The sequence below is a fragment of the Castor canadensis genome, chromosome 4 (assembly GCF_047511655.1).
Source record: "Castor canadensis chromosome 4, mCasCan1.hap1v2, whole genome shotgun sequence".
Lineage (NCBI taxonomy): Eukaryota > Metazoa > Chordata > Mammalia > Rodentia > Castoridae > Castor > Castor canadensis.
Window position 1 is genome coordinate 94,376,482 of NC_133389.1, and position 12,255 is coordinate 94,388,736.

Here is a 12,255-nt window from a genome sequence, read left to right on the forward strand (position 1 = left end):
CAGTTCTTCTTTTCAATTCAGGATCCTCTACCATATGTCATGGCTTGAAAACTCTTCCAAGTTAGTAAGCTAGGGCAAGAGTAGGTCTATTTGTCTCCTATCTTTCAAAAATCACTGTTGCTCATTGCCTGATATCCAGGGTCTTGAAAAGCATTGTCTCATATACTATATTTCTAATTTATTTCATGTTTTGTGACACATGGGAGGGTAAATCTAGTCCCTGTTACTTCATTTTGGCTATATATCTTAATCAGAGGTAGTGGGAAGGACTTTTGAAATAGTCCATGATCAATAGCTTTCCTTCTTTATTTAGGATGAGAATGAGAAATCTGTTTAGAACATTTTTATGTATATTTGCATAGCCATTTGTTTCTTAGACCTTAAAAATCAAATGGGGCCAATACTATCTCAAATGTATTCCTTTTCCAGAGAGAAAAGAATTCCAATGTAGAATACTGATTTATAGGGTGAGGTACTAGTTCAAGCTCTATAGATCTAAATATCTACACAGGTACTGAGAAATGGGAAGTATATGCTAGATATAATATGTGAGGAAGTGAGGAAATGGTATGGAATTAGAGAGGAAGACTCATCCAATGTTGTACACATTCAATAGTGTGACAGCAAATAAAAGTGCCCTAACATTTGGGCCAACTTATTCCCACTGTCTGCATCATAAACTCCCATCACCACTGTTCTTACGGTTTTGTTCTTATGGGTTTTATTATCTTTGTTTACCCTATGACAAAAAGGTCTTTAAAAGAAGAACAATATATAATGTGATAATTATAGCGGCACTCTTATTAATGCTAGTCAATCTTTCCAATGGAACTCATATTCCCTCAAAAAACAACTTACTCAGGATAATGCAAAATCATAAATAGGAAATGAATGTAATTTTCCTAAAGCATTAAGTATTTTTCAACCCATCTTATGTGTGCACGAAGCTTCTCAATATACTCATGTCAGGGCAGTACATCTCTTCTGTCTTCCTGGCAAAAGCAACCCTTTCATTACAGCTTGTTTCACCTGTTTGGCAACTTGCTTTGGTCAATATTTTCTTAAGATAGGAAGAAAGCTGACTGACACAGTTGAAGATGGGAAGCTGATCACAGAAGTCTGTTGACACAAGCTGGCAGAGACATATTTGGAGAGCTGGGATCAATGTTTCAAATACAATAATTTGTGGACTTCAAGTAGTTGTGATTTCATTTCCAGTTTCTTAGACTTTCAATGGTAGTTACGAATATCACAGCAGAAAAGAAAATAATATGAAGGATTCTACAGATTGTAACCTAGCTGGGATGCTCATAAAATTCTAATTCCTGCAACTACTCAAGGTACTTTATACAAGTACAGACTCAGAATATCTGAGTCATGTTATGAGCAAAATTCATGCACCTACTAATATCCAGAGTTTCCTTGCCTTTTAAAGGGCATGAAAGGATTTCAACATACAATAGTCAGATAAAAATTATTCATGTGGCTTGTAGTATCTAATAAAAATAACAAAAGATCTTAATTATATATATGAATAAGAAAGCCTATCATGGGTAAGCAGTCCAACCATAATCTTATCCAACATAAATACTTAGTAACTCATGCCACTGCTGTGACAGTAACTTCTGACTGTCACTGTCAGGTTGGTAGATCTCCAAGATAGGTTCTACTTCAAGACTGAATTGAATTTTTAAAAGTCCTTTTTCAAAATTTTTGGTTTTAACATCTTAATGTTAAAAAAAAAAAAGGGTGACATTTTTCCAAGTAGGTTTTGTTATATAAGCTGTTTTCAACTTCAGTTGCTATGTCCCCTTTCTCCCAAAGGATATTTGGCAATGTTAGAAGTGTTTTGATTGGCACAACTAGATAGGTAGAAGCTACTAGAAGGAATGATGCCAATTATCTTGCAATGCACAGAATAGCCCCCAACAAAAAGAACTTCCTAGTTCCAAAGGTCGATAGAACAAAGGGTGAGAATTCATGTGTTGCTAGACCAAGGCTGTGTGATGCTGTTAAACTTCTGTATAAATTTCAGTTGAGAAATACCTTTGATGTTAACTTTTAAATGTCACATATGTTTAAGGAAAAATAACTAATTTAGACTTATTTACTCTTTCAAAATAATATCCTCATATTGCTTAGTACTTTATTATTTATAAAATCCTGTCATATGTTCAGCCTCATTTTTGTCCTCATAAATCTGTGGTAGCTATCCTTTTTCTTTGTCTTATTACTGAGGGCACTGCTGTGTAAGAAAAAGCTAAGGGGATTTAAACATAGTCACAGCAATTCAAATTACAAATGAAAAATCCATTGCTCATTTGGTTACCACACAGCCTGTAACACTCTTGTTATGAATACTATATAGTGCTGGACATAGTGATATACACCTGAAATCCCAGCACTCAACAGAGGTCAGCCTGGGCTACATAGCAAGTCCTTAGCTGTCTCAAAACAAAACAAACAAACAAACAAAACACCATCAGCAACAAAAACCAGCAAACCAAAATAAAAGAATATTAAATGAAAAAGAATTTAAAAATAAACGAAAATGGATTAGATTGGTGGTACATGTGAATAATTCCAGCACTTGGGAGGTTGAGATGAATTTGATGATGAATTTGAAGCCAGCCTAGATTACATAGTCAAGCTAACTGGAGCACAGATTCCTAGATTGCTTTCCTATAGAAAAAAGAAAAAAAATCAAAAATCACCCCTCCTATAAGTGGAGGAAGACCCTTATGAAATCATAAAATTGATAAATGTGCTAAGTCTAACCAGATAAAGATAAATCATTACTTCAAACAAAAAATTTTATATAAGGAATCCATTGCATGGGTGGTAGAGAACCTGAGAAGAATCCAGGGATTAACAAACACAGGAAGCTATTACAGTTTTAAACAGGTGGGAAGGAGGACATGGTATTTCCAGAGCCCAAGGCAGATTCCATGTTAGGCCTGTCCAGCAGGAGATGGACCTTGGAGGAGACACAGTTGCTATGGGGAATGGTGCCAAAGGCAGGAAGAGAGGGGGAGAATATACTGATTGATCCCTCCCTCCAGTCATCTGATAATGCTCACCCCTGGTAGGCCTGCCCCAGCAGGAAACCACTGTCAGAGGGCTGTGGGTAACTGCCTGCAGGAGCCAGAAGAGATAAGGCTCAGAGGAGGAGTAGGCAAGGAGGAATTTGAAACAAACCAAAGTCATCACTAGTCCTGTGGACACAACACCAGTGGAAGAATACCACCAGTTGGTTTAAGGTATCTAAGTCCTGAGGACCTTAATTATGTTTTCTGTCCAGTAAGAAGTCCTAAGTCTACCCTGGACCAAGAAAACAAGTAAAATAAAAATCAAATTCAGAAAAAAAAAAAAAAGAGGTAATTTGACAAACAAAGCACAGTAACATTTTAGGTAAACATTCAGACCTGTTAGGGTTGAGTGGTTACAAATAAGATAAATTTTAAAATGAGAAAAGAAAAGCATTGAAATAGGTATTTAGAAAAGTTGGGATTTTGCTACATCTGTTTTGCACACAGTAGGTTTCACTGACAAAAATAGAAGCAAATTCTTGCTGAGCTCTTGACAACATGAAAATAAAAACATTTTTTACCTCTCTTCTTGGAGATGCAGACTGTAGCAGAATATGCTTTTTAAAAGGCTGGTTTAATTTTCTTTCTGGAGGAAAAATATTGAGAAAGGAGACTAAAGAGGCAATAACTCATCATTGCTAACTTACTTACTTAACTGGCTCACTGTGTGTGTGGAATATGCATAATTCAATTTTGAGTAGCATATTGAAATTGTAAAATCAGTAGCTTAAAACCACCAAAATCCTGGAAAGTAAAAGTCAAACTGCTAATGGCTACTTCAACTAAGTAGCGATTAATATTTAGAAGAGATATAATCTCTTCTAAATGTTCTCTGGGAACATTTTGGCCTTCCTGTGTATGTTCTGATCCTGCATACTTAGTGATCAGGAAAGCTGCAGAGAAGTATAGCAGCAATGCTATATGAAACTGAGGCATAAAAGCCTCCTAAAGAGAGAGACACTCAAAGCACAGAGAAATGTGGTCAGGGAATGAAATAGGGAAGTTTAAGGTGTGGTTTCTGGTAACTATTCTGCTTTGGACACAAGTGGACTTAGCTGGTCAATTCCAGCAGGTAGAGCAAGACTGGACCTGACTTATGAAGACTGGTCCTGGGGAGAAGGGCAAAGAGCTAATAAAGCTATAGACTAAAGAATCCATTCTGAGGAGAACACCCTCATTTCTCATTTTGTCAAGAAAATCAATTCAGTGGTCTAAAGCAGCAGGGGAAAGGGTCCTCAGACATGGAAAGAGAGCTGTGAAAGGGACTCCAGAGGCTGGTGAAGCTCTGCAATCTGGGCAGGTCGGTTGGCCTGGGGAATATGGTTGAGTGCTCTGTGAGCACTGCTTGCAAAATGTGTAGCTGAGACAGAGAAGTTCATTAGGTTGTTAAAAACTGGGCAAGACAGAAATTTAGGTAAAAATGGGAGTAGGGGCTTCAAACTGATCCACAGAGAGCTGTAGAAGTGCTTACATTCTGTCCTCCTTTCCAGAATAATTTTTTTCTTTTAATCTTCTAAGACTCTGTTTCTCACTATAGGCACAGTGCCCATGGCTCATAGTGCTTTCATAGTTTATCAAGTTGTTTGAGAGCTGGAGAAGAAGATGTTTTGGCTTGAAAACTCAAAAAAAAAAAAAAAAAAGAAAAAAACTGCAACATGACATTAATATTTCAAGAGGAAAATTATATAGATTTCTTTAATTTTTCATAACAAAACACTGTAGTTTTCATGTAGATTACAGCTACCTATGTTTTCAGCATTTGATAGAACGTGGGATGAGACCTCGAAGAGAATATCCAGAGTTCATGTAACCCTTGAATTGGCCCTTCTTCCAACCAGTGTAGTTCAGGCAGGGAAGGTCAGTGTACTAAAAGGCTGGGCAGACAAGGAGAGAAAAGCTAAAGTTCAAATCACCATGACCAGAAATGTAGGGAGGACTCGGGGGGAAAGAGTGTCTGGGACAGTTGTGAAGTTTGGCTTGGTTGAATGGTAGGAGGCACAGTGCCCTGGAGATGGTGCCGTCTGATTTCTAATTTTGGAAACAGCTATACTAGGATTTCCAATCCGGCAGACTGGTTGGCAGAAAAGCACTCTGAATAGCAGAGGGAACCATCTGGAGGCAGGTGGCCACTCAGTGTTATGTAGGGGTATAAATGCAGAACTGACAAAAGTGTGACAGCAGGACTTGGTTTCTAAAGCAAAGAGGCAGCAGAAGGGAATTGAGAAGTAAGCAGAACTCAGAAGGAGAGCAGAGCAGTGAAAAATCAGCCAGTGAAGAAACACAGAGGCTCAGAGGTCTCGAGCCTCTTGGGTTTATTTAGTGTCAATTGGCTGGATGCAAGGCAATCTCAGTTTCTGGGGATGCTCAGGCAGTGAGACTGAACTTTTAGATTGCTGGTCTAGAGCATGGCTTACTTCTATATGCCTCTTATTTGGGAGGCTGGGAGGCTGAGTTTGAGTGAAACAGGATGTGATCCAATTCGAGATCATTGGAGGCAGGACACCTTTGTGTATCTAGAGAAATAAGCCATGGTGCTGACAGTTTTTGAGTCAGGTTCAGAGGCAAGTAGAGTGAAGTGGCCCCGACATGGAGGTAGGAGACGGATACAGAGGTACAGAGCCACTTAGTAGGTAGAGCAGGGGCAGAAATTTAAATAAACTCATCAAAGCCAGGTTCTGATAGGTAGAAGGGTGTGTCTCTTTGGTGAGGAGGGGAACCACAGCCCCTGATCCCATCCAAAGACACTGTAATGACTGAGTAGAGATAAAAGAGAAGGGGCCATTTAGGGCTGCTCAAGAGGCTGGTGACCTCTGGCTAGAGAGCTTCGGGGTTTTCTCCAGGGTCCAGAGTAAACTGTAATTTCTCAGGTTATCTGAGAACAAGGAAGGAGCAGGGCCAGGACACCATCAGAGGAGAGAAAGATTAAAAGATGAAGAGGCAAGTCATTTAGGAATAGATCATGGTACCAGTGAAAACTGCCATCTGGATCCTGGCACAGTGAAAAACTTCCAGAAATTGTAAGTAACCTTGGATGACAGTCCTCAGAAGAGGCCTAGGAAGGATGATATAGGCTCTTTGGGAAATCCTATAGAACAGATTATTTTTCTTCTATTGCATTATGAATAGATAAACCTGCATATATTCCCCAACTGAGGTATTGTCATTTCTAACATTTAGGCAGTCAGTGAACCAGCATCTAGAATTGCTACCATTTCAAAAGCCCTAAAAATATTTTAAACCTGATTAAGATTAATATTTGATGGAATGACTATAAAATGCAGCAGTATGCCAACTGTTTAACTGCAGTTCACCCTTATTCTTCACATCGTGACAGAAGAAATAAAATCTTCCCTTCCACAGTGGACCTGACACATTCTGCAAGAGAGCAGTGGTTAAATATATGAACATATATTTAATTTGAAACAAGTAAGCATTCTGAATATTTGACATAATGTGGCTAGAGACATAAAAGTAAGGGTGTAGCTAAAAGATTTAAAGGACTTAAAGATGCCCCTGTTCTCAGTCTGAGAATTATCTGGGAAAGACTTTTGAGTGATAAGAACATTAAACTTATGGGTCTATTTTTGTGACAGGCATCACTGTACAGGGTTGGGGGTTCAATGCATGGGATTCTGAAGTACTTTGTATCTTGAAAGTCAATATAAGTGCATCACAAAATTAGGAATTCACAAGCAAGGTGAAAAGCCAGAGATAGAGAAGGAAATGGAGACATGGGAAAAGAAAATGAAATCTTGTATATGACAAATGGCAAGTTATTAAAAATGGGTTTTAGCATTTCCATAAAAGGTTTATGATTTATACTGCAAAAAGTAATTAGCAAATGAGTTGTCCTTTTCTTTCCACATTAATTTCAAAAGGCAAATGTCATTTTAAATGTTTGATCATAAATGTTAACTTATGAAAATAAGGGCTGGCTGTTTGGTATCTTTGAAGATAATTTAAGAGGGGGAATAACGGCTAGAAAAATATGTGGAACCCAGCTTACTAGCAGGAAAGAGCTTGCAGGGCCTTATTTAACAAGTTAAGGGGATAAGCACCATGTCCAGGTACAGCAAGTCCAAAGAGTATACCTCTTAGGATTCATAAAGTGTAAGGTGTTTGCTAACAAGCTACTTTTCTCACCTTCTACATGGAAAATACTAGATTTATGAATTTCGTATGACTTAGTTTTTGATGAGAATTAGAAAATTACAGTAAAAAACAGGTGGCCACATGGAAGGCAGTGGTAAGTCCATTTGCATGCCCAGCATGAAATGGGAACATTTGCAATGCTTAATAAAGCAACAAGGAGTAAGATGCTAAAGTTACTAAAATATCAAAGGTGGGAGTTTAGTTAACTCTTCAGGCAAAGCCTTACAAGGGCCAGGTCAAAATCATCTGCACTAATGAAGTTCAGACAACCTATTTCTTATGATAAGTAGAAATTCCAGGCCAGCCACTACATTGAGGAGTCTTAAATGATGTAGGGGGTGAATTCAAGTATGATATATTTGATACATTATAAGAACTGTTGTAAATGCCACAACATACCCCCACCCAGCACAATAAAAAAACCAAAAAAGTTTTTAAAAAGTTTCCTATAGAAAATTGATAAATGAGCAACAAAATTAATATTTTAAAACTGGGTGTCTCGAAGTTGGGTGATCTTAATGGTTAATCCCTATGCAATATAATCCAGATCCTAGACCGGCAGAAGCACACTGTGTTCTTCACTAGTGATAGAGCTATTATTTATTTCTCTATTTTATTTTTTTTCTTTAAAAACCCTGAAAGCATACTCTAATAGTCTAGTTTTCTAATAGGTATCCAGAGGAAAATCAAAGAAAGATTAACTCTTCATGGATTGGTAATATAACATTAAACTTACTGACTCTAAAGTTATCTTTTACTTTGGTAATCAATCAGTTTTATTAGCATTACTTACAAGTCATGTTCACTTTTACTACTTACTATCACTCTATCAGTGGAAAAGATTACTGAATACTACAAGGAAGAGAGGAATGGTATATCTTAACACTTAGAGGAAGATCAATCTTAGGGAAAAGTTTCTATGGGAAACCCAAGGGACAATGTGACATCTTGTAGTGGAAGTTTATGAAATCAGAACCCAAGAATGAACCCAGTTAGTTGTGAAGGGTCACCAAGTATCACTAATAATTTAACTCCCAATTATGCATCTTCTTGAAGGATAATTTGATACCTTGAGCATATTACATTCACCAGGTGCCTAATAATATTCAATTAGTAGAAAGAAGGGTTGATATAACATTGACAGGTTTAAAGAGATAAAAAGCATGGTCATCTCAAGTGGTACAGTTCCTGTCAACCAACTGTGAAGCCCTGAGTTCAAACCCCAGTACTGAAAAAAAAAGATGAAAAATTACATATAATTTCCACTGTCTTTGGACATACCATAAAATTAACATAGAGCCACAATGAGTATAGCAGTTTTAACTGTCCTTCATTGGGGTTTAGAGATGGTGAAATGTCTGCAATATTTCCTCTTCCTCCCTCTTCTTTGCACTTCCACTTTTTTTGCTTTTTAACTCTTAGAGTTCCTTGATCTGCATGAGTTGGTTTCCATTAAGTCAACCCAAGAGTTAGCTTCCAAGTACTTTACTGTTTGGGCTAGTTCCCAGTCCTTATGCTTTTAGTCTGTTTTTCAAATACAGTCTCCTGTTGATGTTGCAACAGCCAGTTTGGGACTGCTATCCTCCTATCTCCAGTCTGGGATTACAGACATATATCACCACGCCTGGTCTTCCCAAAGCAACTTTGAACTTTATGGTTAAGCTGCTTCCTGAAAACTTTTGGCACCGATTATATCCTAAGAACATTTTGTCTTAAATATCTGAGTAAGACTGGCACATATTAATTTGAAGTAAGTGGCATCTGCTTGTCCTAATTTAAACTCTGATAACCTTTTGATGAATTACTTATTTCTGGCCTAGGTTTTTTTATCTGTAAGACTGAAATAATTTCTACCATGAGGTTGCATAGACATTGAGAGTATTAAAAAGTGAGAATACAAGATAGGGATGTAGCTCACTGACTGAGTGCTTGCTAAGTGTGCCCAAGGTCCTGTGTTCAATTCCCAGCGTACCCACTCCCAAAAAAAATAAAGATGATGATACAAGTCTATGCCTTATACAGGGCTTTGCAGATGGTTAAGAACTTCATATTTTTCCTCGGTTTTCTAGGGAAGCTGGGTAAGAAACCAGAAGCTGATTAATGCACTGGGCATGGTGATATCCCAGCTACTGAGTAGTGGGGGCAGGTAGATCAAGGTCCAAGGTCGGTCTGGGCAAAAATCTTAAGATACTACCTAAAAAACAAGAAAAATATCTGGGGGGTGTGGCTCAAGTAGAAGAGCACTTGCCTCACAGGCTAGGCCTAGTATTCACACACAAAATCCACACGCAAAATTGATTAATGCAGTTAAAGTAAAATGAATTAGAATCCTTAAATGATATTCATGCTTCCTGTGGCGAAACATGAACAGTTGGTCCTTAAATCTCTTTGATGAAATTGATTATTGGGGACTAGATCAATTGTTTTTCTCCCGTGGGTGATTCCCCTTTCTCTGAACTCCAAACAGCTGAAGAGATTGAGACAGTCCCCTCTTTTCTTCAGACATCTGCTTAGCTTTATTTTACCAATGTCCTGTCCTGGGCTGGTGCCTGTTATGCACGTCCCAAGCGTGTCCACAGACTCACGTCTTGCCTACCTGAGACTTCCAACTCATCTCCTACAACCGAAAACTGTGACACTTCTTGTGCTAGGCACACTGCTCTCCATTTCCCGTTTTGTCTCTACACAACTGTTTCAGCTGTGCATAGACAGTTCTAGGCTTGCAACAGCAGCTCAGCAAAAGTTGCATCTTGGGTAGTCTTAAGTGAATTGGGCGCGGAAAAGACTTTCTCACCACCTTTGGTGGACGAGATACGTTCAGACCTGGCGCGTGGGTGGGCATTTTAGGCAAAGAAGCTGTCTGCTAGAACGAAGCAGAGCGAGCCCGGGCCTCCCTCCTCCACCGAGCAGCCGGACTCAGGCCCGCCCAGCGCCTTGCTGAGTCGGCTGTTCCCAAGACCCGGCGGCGGATCCGGCCGCCCGGAAGTGCCGGGCGCGGGCGGGAGCAGGAAGAGCCCGGCGAGCCGCGACGCGCACGCGCCCTGGTGGGCTGGACTGGGGCTGGGGCTGGAGTCGTAACTCGGAAGCCGGAGCCCGGACGGGCCTGGGGCGGGGTGGGGGGGCGCACGGGGGCGGGAGCGGCAGAGGCGGCCGCCCCTGGCGGCGGGATTGTTTATCCCGGGGAAGAAGTTTCGGAGCGGGAGATCGGAGAGGAGGGCGGACCGGGGAGGAGGGATGCAGCTCGGCAGAGGCGGCCGCCACAGGGACTCGCCGCCATCGCCCCTGCAGCCGCCGCAGCTGCCACGACCTCGGCTCCCGGGGCCGCCGCGGCCGCCAGCTCAGCCGGAGAAGAGCCGCTGTCGGGACTTCCCATCGCCGCCCCGCAGGTCCTGGTAGGTGACTTCCGCGTCCCTCGGGGTCCTCGAGCGGCCCAGCAGTCCCATCCCTCCGAGAACGGAGCCGCGCGCCTGCCGCGCGCCTTGGCCTCATCCTGGCCGCCTCCGCCCCTCCCGCGTCGCCGCTCGCTCCTCCCGGGTGTCCCGGGCCCTCCGCGGTCTCCTGGCCTCCGCCTACCAGATCCCCTTAGTTGTCTCCAGCGGCCTCGCCCCCTTTTCTTCTGTCCAGCCCCCTTTCCTGGCCCGGTGCAGGTCGTCGCCTCCCACCCTCCCTGCGCACAGCCCAGAGCGGGAAGCTGCTCCCCTCGCCCGTGTCCACATCCAGGCCTCCTTCGGCCAGGTGGGGCGCTGGAAGCTGTCACCCCTGCAAGCCCATTTCAGTTCCCAAAGGGGGCACTAGAAACTGTCACTTCTGGTAGCACCTCTAAGGGGGAGTTCTCAGCTCTCCAGACCCCGCAGTGCCTCCACCCCCCCAGTCAGGCATGCTCTCAGTCTCCAAGCACACACTTGCCTTCTAGATTCTCAGTTCCTCAGCCTTCTAAAGCGAAAACCTTGCGGTTCAAGGGTCCAAGTCTTGAAGATCCAAATCTTGGCTTTCCCTCTTTTATCTTTTGCTACTGCTCTTTTTCCTAATTACTCCCAGTATTTGTGTACTGACACCATGTAAAGGAAAGGGATGGTAGAATTTTCTTCCTCAAGCGGTCACAGAGCCCAGTATAAATAAAATTCACCGTCTGCCTCTCCCAACTTTTCGCTAAATCTTCCACGATTGTGATTGTGAATACTGTCATTCAGCCATCTGCCAGCTTTCCAGGCTTCTAAGGCTTTGTCTGTATTTGAATAATGCTGGGCCTAGTTTGCCCCATTATGATACAGTTCTTCCCAGTTTTTATAATAGAATCCACTGCTTCTTGGACTGGAAATTCAAGTAGTAGAAAGCTTATATCTTAGAAAATTATATCTCATTCTACCATACTGGGATTAGTGGATTATTTCAAATTATTATCCCGTCATTCTTGAGAGAAATGTTGTGTAGTGGTTAAGAGCTCATACTCTGTAGTGGAATTGCCAGGGTCTAAACCCCTGTCCTGCCACCTACCAGCTCTGTCTTTGGGTGAGTTATTTAACCTCTCTGGCCTTTAAAATTCTTACACCTATAAAACGGGGACAGTGATAACTCTTATTGGATGGGAGTGATTGCAAAAGTCAATGCAGGCGGAGTACTTAGAATAGTGCCTGGTTCATAGTAATAGCTTGGTAAGTGTTACCTTTGTCACTTCTTAGCTTGACTCTTGGCTGTTGGTAGGTTAATTCTGAGAAAGGAATGTGGGAATGGGAATCTACATTCTCTTTAACACCTCTCTTGGTGTATATAGGATTTGTGTGGCATTCTTCTGATTTGAAAAGTACAGGTTTTAGCTCCCTATTTTCATGTAAATTACCAAGCAATAGATATGTCAGCTCCTGTTTCAGATATGTATTTGGAACATCTAAAACTTTATCACTTTGAGAATGAAGTTGAAGTAGGTAGCAGGTTGTTTATAGTGGAAAAACTGCAATTTTAGTGCTGCAAGTTCAATACACAAAACTGGTGGGATAGTCTTCATGCCAATTTAACT

At 41.2% G+C, this 12,255-nt stretch overlaps 1 protein-coding gene across 3 annotated transcripts in view; it reads left to right on the plus strand.

Annotated features, from left to right (window-relative positions):
* The first annotated feature begins 10,496 nt into the window (after positions 1 to 10,496).
* Positions 10,497 to 12,255, plus strand: part of Spopl (speckle type BTB/POZ protein like) — a 51,083-nt gene continuing 49,324 nt past the window's right edge. For all 3 annotated transcript variants that reach the window (XM_074070654.1, XM_074070657.1, XM_074070655.1), the window contains exon 1: positions 10,497 to 10,633. The gene's annotated coding sequence lies outside the window, so the exon portion shown is untranslated. The remainder of the gene's footprint in view (positions 10,634 to 12,255) is intronic.